This window comes from Pseudophryne corroboree, chromosome 2, assembly GCF_028390025.1.
Source record: "Pseudophryne corroboree isolate aPseCor3 chromosome 2, aPseCor3.hap2, whole genome shotgun sequence".
In the NCBI taxonomy this organism is placed as follows: Eukaryota; Metazoa; Chordata; class Amphibia; order Anura; family Myobatrachidae; genus Pseudophryne; species Pseudophryne corroboree.
The window spans coordinates 738111579-738124078 of record NC_086445.1 but is presented as its reverse complement, the minus strand read 5'-3'; positions in this window follow the sequence as shown (position 1 = coordinate 738124078).

Below are 12500 nucleotides of genomic sequence, written 5' to 3'. Positions count from 1 at the left end.
CCGCTTCCAGGCCCCATCGCCTTGTCACTTTCAAGCTCAGAGACACGTAGGCCGGGAGGTATCCATGTCTAACTCGCAAACTCTTCACACCTCCACCTTCTAACCATGCATTGAGAAAGGGGGACATCCAGACTCTAAAGCCCTCTACCCATCGAGGAGGGGCCTCCAACTGGAAGCTTTCCAAATGTAATTTAAGGAAGGTCAACAAAAAGAATAGCACTGGGTTGACCATTCCCAGGCCTCCTTCCCTCCTCGACCTGTAGGTGACAACCCTCTTGATTAGATTCAGCCTATTTCCCCAGAGCATCTGGAAAAACAGAGCATAAATCCTGGTCCACCTAGATTCCGGCAAAAGGCACACATAACTGACATATAAAAAAATAGGGATCAGGAAAGTCTTAATAAGATCAACCCTTTCCCTGAGAGACAACTTCCATCTCTTCCAATGCACTACCTTCTGGTTGGCCTCATCCAGCCTAAGATCCCAATTTCGGGTGGCATAATCGCCCGGGCCAAATCTGATACCTAAAACTTTGATCTCCTGGCTTACCAGGGGGAGGCCATCCGGAAGGTCAAACTCATGACCCTCCTCCCCCATCCAGAAAACTTCGCTCTTATCCTGGTTGACCTGAGAACCCGAAGCCTCCGAGTACTCCTGGACAGCCGACATCACACCATCCGCCTCTGATGGATCTGACAAGATGACTGTGACATCGTCTGCATAGGCCACCACCCTTAAAGGACAACCCGGGCTCAGCAGGACCCCCCTTACAATGCCACCCTCCAGCCTTCTGATGAAGGGGTCGATGGCAAAGACATATAGGAGGGGGCTCAGGGGGCAGCCCTGTCTGACACCCGAATCCACTCCAAAGGTAGGGCCCACCCAACCATTAACCAGAGGGAAGCTCTCAGCTTGCCTGTAGATGATATGCAGCCAATTTACCACCCTCACTGGGAGGCCATACCATTCAAGTAGAGCCCACAGGTAGTCATGGTTAACCCTATCAAAAGCTTTCGACTGATCCAATGCCAGCAGGTACTTTCCCCATCTCTCAGCACGGCACCGTTCCACGGCCTCCCGGACGCCAAGGACAGCACTAAATGTGCTCCGACCCTTCACGGTACAGTGCTGTGAGGGGGAAAGCAAAAGCCCGGAAACTTCCATCAGCCTGGTAAAAAGCACCTTTGCCAGAATCTTCCTATCTGTATTAAGAAGAGCGATGGGGCGCCAGTTCTCAATAAGAGACGGATCCTTTCCTTTAGAAAGCAAGATAAGGGCAGACAGTCTCATGGAAGGAGGGAGCAACCCCTCCCCCAGGCTCTCATTAAATACTTCCATAAGACGAGGGGCCAGGATGTCAGCAAAGGTCTTATAAAACTCGGAGGTTAACCCATCCGGTCCTGGGGCTTTCTTCATAGACAAAGAGTCTATGGCCATCCTGACCTCTTCCACCGTTATCTCACTCCCCAAGGAATCAAGAACACTGCCATGGCTCTCAAGCCCCGGAGTCTCCCTCAGAAACCGCTCCATCCTCTCTCTGATGAGTGGCTTCTCAGACAGAAGGTCAGAGTAGAAGGATCGCACAACTCCCAGAATGCCTTCCTTATCCTCACGAAGGACACCCCGGTCATCACGCAACCCCCTCACCTCCTTACAGTTAACCGAGTTCCTGCAGCTCTGGTAGGGATCAGGCGAGTGGTATTTACCATAATCCCTCTCCAGAACCAAGGAAGCATACCGGTCATACTGGTACTCCTTCATCAGAGCTTTCACCCGGGAGATTTCCCCACCATCTCCCTGCTCAGAAATCAAGAGATCAAGTTTCTTCCTCAAGGCATGATAGATATTCTGCCTTACCAAGTTCTTTTTGGCTACAAGGTTGCGAAATAACTTGCGAGTTCTCTTTTTACATACTTCCCACCACTCAGACCTACTCCATCCAGCCTCCAACAGTGACTCCTGAGATTCAAAGAAGTCTCTGAAGGACTGTCTGATCTCTTCCTCCCTCAGGAGCTCAGAGTTCAAACGCCACAGGCCCCGCCCTTTCTGAGGGGATTCTGAGGCATTCAAGGATGCAAAGAGGCAAACGTGATCAGAGAATTCTACTGGCTTCAACTCAGGAGCCGAAGTTTTCGAATTCTCCTTAACAAAAAACCTATCTATCCTACTCCTACATCTACCTCTAAAAAAGGTGAAACCCGTGAGGTCTGGGGAGTGGCGAATATGCACATCCACCAGGCCTGCCTGTCTAACCATGCTATCTAAAAAAAGGGAATCATAGCCCAGGGTAGTCTTTGAACCCCCCCTGTCTTTTGGCCTAAGGACAGTGTTAAAATCACCACCAAAAACCACCTGCCGGGCCGAAAAAAGATATGGCTTTATCTCCCTGAAGAGACACTTCCTGTCCCACTTAGTTTGGGGACCATAAATATTTATAAGCCTCAGGTCATGCCCCTTCAGATTGACATCCAAAATCATACACCTGCCTACCTGTAATTCAATGACCCGCTGGATGTTTACCATGCCGGTAAAAAGAACCGCCAACCCACCGTACGGCTCGGCCGCAAGAGACCAATAGGAGGGACCGCGTCTCCACTCAGCTTTCGCCTTGTGAAGATCGGCAAGTCGACCTACCCTAGTCTCTTGCAAAAATAAAAAATCAACCACAAGCGTGTTGAAAAAAATAAAGGCCATGTGACGAGCACGTTCTGACAGAATAGAAGCCACGTTAATAGTGGCAAATCTTATGGGCTGGGGAGCCATCCTTCAGGGCTGTAGAAGAAGGACTCAGCTCACTTCTTCTTTACTTGTTTTTGGGACTCTTCATCTGATGACCCCCACCTCTTCATGCTCACCCCAGCCGGCAGAGAGTCACCTTCCAAGAATACTTCCTCATCCGAGGAAGAGCCCTCATCAGGCACAGGGGAGGAAGGAACCATAGCAATATTACCATCTTCAAGAGATATATCAACCACCCCACTGGGGCAACCATTAGAAGCACCCAAACCCCCCTCAGAACCTAAAGGGTCTGGAGCACCAGAGGTGGGAAGAACCTCCAACACTGTAGGAGCTACAGAAAGAGGCTGACAAGGATCTCCCATTCCAGTCCCCTGCACAACAGCAGGTACAGAACCAGGGTTAGGAAGGGAAGGGGAGGCCCCCACCTCCTTATGGGTCAAATTCTGCACCGCAGGAGCTAACTCCTCTACTGTCATCACAGTTTGACTAACCTTCCCCTCAACCAAGAAATCCTCCAACTTGCTAGAAGCCACCCCTGCTACTTTCCTCCTCTTTCCCTTTTCCTTGTTCTTACCCTTACCACCTCCTGACCCCGAAGCCACCTGGTAGGGGGACGTAGCATGAGATGAAACCTTCCTCCGCCTCATTACTCTGGTCTGCAATACCAAATCCCCATTATCAGTCCTAACAATCTCCCCTTCTTCGTCCTCCTCCTCACTTAAGAATGCCCCAAACCGGTTTGACAAAATAAGATCATCACCATCCCTTTTACCCCTACCTCTTCCTCCTCTCCTGGACCCAACAACCAACCTAAAAGGCTCAACCTCAGCTTTCCCACCACCTCCGAAAGAACTTCCCCCAGCAACCTCACTCGAGACACTCAAAACAGAAGATGTTGCTACCACCTGGGCAGCTGCCAGAGGCAACACAGGTGCCTGGCGATCATCTTCCTCTACCCTCTGTGCTACCGCCCCCATCTCTTCATCTAACATGGAATTATGGAAAGCCATTCCACATCTACTAAAAGTATGCCCCTCCACTCCACATAAATTACAGACAATTTTCCCACAGTCACCAGCTAAATGGCCAAGCGCATTACATCTGGAACATTTCAATACAGGGCAGTCACGACTTAAATGTCTGAAATCCCCACAGCGGTGACACATTCTGGGTTGACCTGGGTAGAAACATTGTATACGGTCACGCCCAATGTATGCCGCTGAGGGGATGTGCACCCCATTTCTAAGACGGACCTTCCCTTCCCATGCACCCCCCCATACATCCATTTCACCTGGGGCTTTAGACAATGGGGTGACCATGGACTCCGTAAACCGTGACAACCAATAGGCCAGGTCCACACTACTGACAGACTCGTTTCTTACAAGAATGGTGACCTTCACAACCTCCTTCCTTGTAATAGCGAATGCCTTGTAGTTTACCCATGGCTCTAAGTTCTTTACAGCCCCCCACATACTCCAAAAAACCTGCAGGCCATTGTACACCTCAAAACTTAAGTCAAAATCGGGAGACCCCACAGGATGGATGCAGGCAAAGAGGTCACTAGGCTTAAACCCCATGCTAAACACCGCCTTCAAAAACTCCGACCTTGAAGGGGGCGATCCCTCACCCACCCACTTTAACTGGACCGCGTTACGGCGCTTAGCCATTTGGCCACCACTATTAGGGAGCCCACCCCCACCCAAATTACTAACAGGAGGCCTATCCGACACTACCTTAGCATAGGAAGCATTCTCAGGGACAACCACAGCGGGCTGAGCCACATTTTGCCCAGTGGTCAACAGAGGGGACTTCTTGGTATTCAATTCAGATGCAACAGGTGGAGGCATAGCTGGAACCTGGCCAGACCTAATCAAACCACCAGTATCACTACCCATATCCGCACCCCCCACAGGGCTAATACTAGCACTATTTTTCTTCTCCAAAAGGGAAAGTGCACCCCAAGCTCTGACTGGGACTTCCAAATCCCCAAAAATGGTCTCTACCAAATGCCTCTTGGGAACACTTAGATCTGATTTGTCAAGCGCCGGCATACCCTGCGCAGACTTAGATAAATCAATCTTAGGCAATAGCACAACAGCATTTCTTTTAAGCACAGCCTTACTTATACCCGGGTCTGCTTCATCGGCAATGCCCTTAGAGGAGGCACCTGGTAACGCCTCAGCATCATGCCCAATGCTATATGCAGGCTCAATGTCCCCAAATGTCTTTGTCACAACTGGCATAGTAACCTCCATTCTCTCCTCTGCAGCAGGGATCTGTAATGCACATGACTCATCACCCTCCAGCTTTCTAATGGCTGAGTATGTCGGATCCTCTCCCTCTACTTCTGATGCAGGGCGCTGAGCTTCACAATTAGGAGGCAATTCTGCACTTAAAGCACTTTGGGACTGTAAGGCAACATTGAGCTTCTCACTGACACTTTTCAACTTCTCCTCCAACTCCATTACCTCTGCAGTAAAAATAGCACGGTCCCTGCTAAAAGCACTATTGCGCTTTTTTTTCTTAATTGTAATCCATTTCTTTATCCTCTGGACCTCTTTCTCCAAGTCTGCAATGCACACAGGCACTACAGGGGGACCTGAAGACTCCTCCTCAGCAGTTTGGGGTGCTGCAACTTCTCCCATAATACAAGAAACATCCACAGAGTCAGATATTAATGATGCAGACATCTTATCCTCATCATGGGGAGGTTTCACTCCAACAGTCTCAGCAGACACCCCTGCAACAGTACCTTGTGAAAGGCACTGATCCATTGCACCCACATCCATGTCATCTGACAGTGTACTAACCAGTGTTTGGTGCACCAGCCCCTGGCAAACAGCATCATTCTCAATCACTGTACCTACAATATTGGCTTCCCCCACAGCAGCCATCCTGGATTCCAACATCAGCATTCCCTGTGTGTGCACCTCTTCCACTGCTGATTGCACACTTTCCACACCTGCTGGGAAAAGCAGCACCGGACTACTGCTCACCGGGCCACATGCTGGCTCCAACTGCACCTCTGCAACAGACTCCTTCACAGCAGAAGGGGGGGGGGGTAACATACTTGGGGGTATTAGCTGCCTTCCGCTTGGCAGCACCAAAGCTACCCCAGGTACTTCGGCACATACCTTTTGAGGCTTTCCCAATGGTGCACCCGGCTCCACCGGATTACTGACCTGTGCTTCCACCTCCTCCAGACTTTGCAGCAGGTCTGTGTATTCGTTTGCTGCATGCAAACACTCTTTTTCCATAACATTTTCAGCCACCTGCCTTTCTGATGGTATTAAATGGGGACCAGGGCCAGGTCCCGGCAGGGGCCCCTCCAGACCACCTTCCCCAGGAGGGTCCATGGTTTTGGGGGAAAAATCCCCGGGAATACTTGCTAGAAACCAAGCTTTCTCTCCCTTCTAGTGCAGAGCTCTGACACACCTCCTTCCACCGTGGCTGCTGGCACCAGACTTGCCCTCGAATGGGTCCTCGTTAAAGGATTTAAAGTGTACTCATTCCAATTACAGGGCCTCGAAAGAGTCCTGTATTGTTATTTTTCGTCACTACCTCCCCGAGTCGGGAGTGGGTAATTTGCGCGCCTGCTGCCTTCCTTGGATGTGGTAGCCGTTTCTCAGGCTCCCTCTCCGGAATCGAACCCTGATTCCCCGTTACCCGTGGTCACCATGGTAGGCGCAGAAAGTACCATCGAAAGTTGATAGGGCAGACATCCGAATGCGTCGTCGCCATCACGGGGACGTGCGATCGGCCCGAGGTTATCTAGAGTCGCCAGAGAGGCCGGGGGCGGCGGGAGGCCGGGGCCGACCCGCCGGGAACCCCCGGATTGGTCTTGGACTGATAAATGCACGCATCCCTGGGGGTCAGCGCTCGTCGGCATGTATTAGCTCTAGAATTACCACAGTTATCCAAGTAACGGGGTCGAGCGATCAAAGGAACCATAACTGATTTAATGAGCCATTCGCAGTTTCACTGTACCGGCCGTGTGTACTTATACGTGCATGGCTTAATCTTCGAGACAAGCATATGCTACTGGCAGGATCAACCAGGTAGCTCTCGGTATCGGCCGGCGCGCGCCCGAACATCGGGGGCCGCGGCGCGCACCGTCTCGAAAGCGGAGGGTCCGCCGGACCGGGCTCCGTCCACCGACGCACGGCAGGGCGGACCGGGGCGGGTCTCGAGCCGAGCGGGCACTCGGAAAATATGGGGACGGGAGGAGGAGGACGGCCGTCCCCGGTCAGGGCCGATTGGGAAGCTCGGAGCCAGAGTGGACGGCGGGGCCCGGCCGCCACCGCACCGTCGGGCGGACACCCCGGGGAGGGGCAACATCACCACGCTAGATTTCGCCTGTTTTCTCCTCACCCGACAACCCGTTCGATAGGAAACCTGTGCAAGCCGTCCTGGGGGATGGTTTTTTTCGCTGGGACGGCAGCAACTGCCCCCAGCCCCACCTCATCCCGATCTACACCTGACGGGTTTCATCTGGTCCCGGGGGGGTGAAAGGGTGTAAAGAAGTTCCACCTCGCGAGGCTCCATCGCCCTTCCGGGATGCCACCGTCTGGCGCACGGGCGAACGCGGCTTCCGCCGGCTCCCTCCGAAAAGCACCTCCCGCTCTCCCTGCGTCTCCTGGACGGTCTCGCTCCGAGTCTGCGCTTCTCTCTCGCCCTGCCGCCAGACTCGGCTCCTCTCCCGCGCTCTCTCGCGCTCTGACCTCCGCCCCGTCCGGCCCTCCCGTCCACGGCGGGGGAGGTCCGGCAGGCAAACCCTTCCGTGCGACCGCCTCGCCGGAGCGGGGGCGGCGCGCAGGGCCCTCTCCTGGGGCAGCAAGGAGCGGCCATCGGGGCTGGCCGCGTCCTCGGATCTCGATGCGACGCTCATTCGGTTCCTGGGAAATCGTGTGCTCCGCCGGGGTCCGGGGGCGAGCGCCCTTCGCTGGGCGAGGGGGACGCTTCCCCGGCACCCCTGGCGGCATCAGACGCCTGCGGGTGCCGGCGGACGGAGCAGACCATGCCGCACGGGGTACGGGTGCGGGGCACGCCCGGCTCCGGAAACCGGAGCGATCGGGCAGACGCCTGGGGACCGGACGCCCTCTCCGGGCCGAGAGGTTCCGGGCGCGCCGTGGGCAGAGGGAGGGTCGGGTTCGCCTGGAGCCGGCCGAGACCCCTGGGTTCCGGCTGAGCGATCGTCCCTCCCCGCCGGGGCGCGGGGTGCCACATCGATCGGGTTGCTGAAAGAAAAGAGTAATTTTTATTCGGTTCACTGTTTCCATACCGTAATCTACGCCACCTGTAAATCTCGCTCAGGGGGTCCTCTCGGACGTAGTGGGACGGGAGGCGCGCGCGACACTTTCGCGGTGCGCCCTGCAATTTTTCTCCGAGGCCTTGGAAGTGCCTCCCAGCCTGAGGAACACCAGTCTGCACTCATCGGCGAAACTTCCACAAATTGCAGTACCCGATTTGGCCCGCTGGGGGGCGCTGCCTCCTGGGGAGAAGGAGACGTGCCCAGGCCGTACGTCGGGCTCCAACGGACACCCATCTTGACCCTTTATAGGCCCCATCGGGGAGATGGTCCTGCCCATGCTGATATCGGAGCTCCACAGCTATCCTCTCACAAACCCATTCGCCGGAGCTCCAAAAATCATTTGGTTCACTGTTTCCATACCGTAATCCATCCGCCACCTGTAAGTCTCGCTCAGGGAGTCCTCTCGGACATAGTGGGACGGGAGGCGCGCGCGACACTTTTGCGGTGCGCCCTGCAATTTTTCTCCGAGGCCTTGGAAGTGCCTCCCAGCCTGAGGCACACCGGTCCGCACTCATCGGCGAAACTTCCACAAATTGCAGTACCCGATTTGGCCCGCTGGGGGGCGCTGCCTCCGGGGGAGAAGGAGACGTGCCCGGCCCGTACGTCGGGCTCCAACGGATGCCCGCCGTGGACCCTTTATAGGCCCCATCCTGGTCCTGCCATGCTGTTATCGGAGCTCCACGGCTATCTTGTCACTAAACCTTTTATTTGAGCTCCAGGGCTTTTTGCTTTTTGTAACCCGGTTCCTGGAGCCCTGCCTGGGCAAAATCGGATGCAAGAAGGCCCTGCCCATGCTGATCTCTGAGCTCCGCGCATCTTCTGTCACGGGTCCTTTCGCAAAAGCTCCAGGGAAACAGGCTTTTCGGCCCCGGACAGAGTCCCGGCTCTCACGCTCGCCTCGTTGGTACCTACTGATCCGGCGGAGGTGTTCTCCGGCGGGTAGCGACACGGACGGCCGAGGGCGCGCTTCACCCAGGCTTCAACCATCTCCTCCCCGAGCCCCTGGAAGTGCCGCTGGGCCGTGGGCGCCCCGGTCCGCACTCATCCGCGACACTTCCGCGCTGGAGTCCGACGCTCGCCGGCCGCGTCCCCCGGCCCGCGGGGGCCCGGGGGGAGGCCCGACGCGTGCGGGGGGAGGCGGCGGGGGCGCCCCCTTGCCACCCGACGGCGCCCCCCGGTGGCCAGAGGCGGCTCGGAGCGAGACGATCGGGGGGGAACGGCGGCGCGTGACCCGCCCCGGCCCCCTTGGCCCAGCGGACGGGCAGGCGGCTCCCGGGCGACCCCCCGATCCCCGCCGCGGTGCCCCCCGGTGGCCGCCTGACGCCACTGCGGGGGGTGCAGATTCCGTGTGTCCTCTCGGATAAAAACAAAAGAAACGATTCCCGTCGGGCGAAAGTAAGTGGGACGCAGGGCCCCGGGCCCCGCCGGTCCGCGCGCGCAGCGCCCCCCGCTGGCCGGTCGAAGGGATGACAAAAATAAAAAGAAAAAAATTTCAAAAAAGCACTCGCCCCAAACAGACGAAAGGTACCCGGTCCGCCCGGATGAACCCTCCCCCGTGTCCCCGCCGCGGCGCCCCTCGCTGGCCAGCCGAGGTAATACACGATTGAGAGGGGGGGAGTGGAAAAAAAAGGGCAAAAAATGAAAAACACCCCACCCATTTGAATGCAAAGTCCCGGAGCGGACAGGGGTGGACGCCGGTCCGCGCGCACGGCGCCCCCCGCAGGCCAGTTGAAGGGAAGAATGGAACGAGACTAAAAGATAAAAAAAATTCAAAAAAGCACTCGCCCCAAACAGATGAAATGTACCCGGTCCGCCTGTGTCCCCGCCGCGGCGCCCCCCGCTGGCCAGCCGAGGTAATACACGATTGAGAGGGGGGAAGTGAAAAAAAAGGGCAAAAAATGAAAAACACCCCACCCATTTGAATGCAAAGCCCCGGAGCGGCCAGGGGTGGACGCCGGTCCGCGCGCACGGCGCCCCCCGCAGGCCAGTTGAAGGGAAGAACGGAACGAGACTAAAAGATAAAAAAAAATCAAAAAAGCACTCGCCCCAAACAGATGAAATGTACCCGGTACGCCCGTGTCCCCGCCGCGGCGCCCCCCGCTGGCCAGCCGAGGTAATACACGATTGAGAGGGGGGAAGTGAAAAAAAAGGCCAAAAAATTAAAAACACCCCACCCATTTGAATGCAAAGCCCCGGAGCGGCCAGGGGTGGACGCCGGTCCGCGCGCACGGCGCCCCCCGCAGGCCAGTTGAAGGGAAGAACGGAACGAGACTAAAAGATAAAAAAAATTCAAAAAAGCACTCGCCCCAAACAGATGAAATGTACCCGGTACGCCCGTGTCCCCGCCGCGGCGCCCCCCGCTGGCCAGCCGAGGTAATACACGATTGAGAGGGGGGAAGTGAAAAAAAAGGGCAAAAAATGAAAAACACCCCACCCATTTGAATGCAAAGCCCCGGAGCGGCCAGGGGTGGACGCCGGTCCGCGCGCACGGCGCCCCCGCAGGCCAGTTGAAGGGAAGAACGGAACGAGACTAAAAGATAAAAAAAATTCAAAAAAGCACTCGCCCCAAACAGATGAAATGTACCCGGTCCGCCCGTGTCCGCGGCGCCCCCCGCTGGCCAGCCGAGGGAATACACGATTGAAATAAAAAAAAAACAGGCAAAAGACAAAAACACACCACCGATTTAAATGCAGTGTTCACGAGCACCAGTCCGCGCGCGCGCGGCGCCCCCTGCTGGCCGCGTAAAAAAAAAAATAATAATAATCCACCGTTGTGAATTTGCGATGTGTCCGGTACGGCGGCGGCGGGGAGGCGTCTCCCCTCGTCGGCGCACCCTGGTGGGGGGAAATAAATGAAAGGAAAAAAAAAAAGAACAGCCCGGGCTCTCGCCGGCTTCCGCAGCCCGGGCTCCCTCCGGCTTCCGCGGCCCGGGCTCCGTACATACAGACAGCAAATGAAATAACGGACGGATGGATGGAAGAGAAGAACAGCCAGGGATCTCGCCGGCTTCCGCAACCCGGGCTCCAGCCGGCTTCCGCAGCCCGGGCTCCCTCCGGCTTCCGCGGCCCGGGCTCCCTCCGGCTTCCGCGGCCCGGGCTCCCTCCGGCTTCCGCGGCCCGGGCTCCCTCCGGCTTCCGCGGCCCGGGCTCCGTACATACAGACAGAAAATGAAATAATGAAAGGATGGAAGAGGAGAACAGCCCAGGCTCTCGCCGGCTACCGCAGCCCGGGCACCCGCCGGCTTCCGCAGCCCGGGCTCCCTCCGGCTTCTGCGGCCCGGGCTCCGTACATACAGACAGCAAATGAAATAACGGACGGATGGATGGAGGAGAAGAACAGCCAGGGATCTCGCCGGCTTCCGCAACCCGGGCTCCAGCCGGCTTCCGCAGCCCGGGCTCCCTCCGGTTTCCGCGGCCCGGGCTCTCTCCGGCTTCCGCGGCCCGGGCTCCCTCCAGCATTTGCGGCCCGGGCTCCCTCCGGCTTCCGCGGCCCGGGCTCTCTCCGGCTTCCGCGGCCCGGGCTCCCTCCGGCTTCCGCGGCCCGGGCTCCCTCCGGCATCCGCGGCCCGGGCTCCGTACATACAGACAGAAAATGAAAAAATGGAAGGATGGAAGAGGAGAACAGCCCGGGCTCTCGCCGGCCACCGCAGCCCGGGCACCCGCCGGCTTCCGCAGCCCGGGCTCCCTCCGGCTTCCGCGGCCCGGGCTCCGTACATACAGACAGCAAATGAAATAACGGACGGATGGAAGAGGAGAACAGCCCGGGCTCTCGCCGGCTACCGCAGCCCGGGCACTCGCCGGCTTCTGCAGCCCGGGCTCCCTCCGGCTTCCGCGGCCCGGGCTCCGTACATACAGACAGCAAATGAAATAACGGACGGATGGATGGAAGAGAAGAACAGCCAGGGATCTCGCCGGCTTCCGCAACCCGGGCTCCAGCCGGCTTCCGCAGCCCGGGCTCCCTCCGGCTTCCGCGGCCCGGGCTCTCTCCGGCTTCCGCGGCCCGGGCTCTCGCCGGGTGAAGATCAGGCGAGAGTAGGGGTGTCCTCCGCTGGACGGGAAGCCCAGGCCGTGGAGCCGCCGCACGGACCGGGGGTTGACCCGGCCGGGGACGGGCAGGAGGCGAGGCCCGGACTCGCTCCCGTCCAGACGGCCCGAGGCCCCTCCTCCCCTCCCGGTGGACCCGCCCCCGACTATTAAGCCCGGCCAGGGAGTCCACGTCGGCCCCCGGGCGGACCAGGGAAAGACCCCCCTTCCGCGCTCTGCCGTGCTCGGAGGCGCTGACGCGCCGGGCGGACGGGGTGCCTCCGGCCAAGTCCCCGGCCGGGACTTGGCTGGCTGGCGAGCGAGGGAGGGAGGGCGAGGGTTAGGGCCTCGCCCGTCCCGCGCCCGTCCCCCGCCCCGGGCCAAGTCCCCCGACCGGAGCGGAGCGAGCAGGCCGCCCTAACCCCC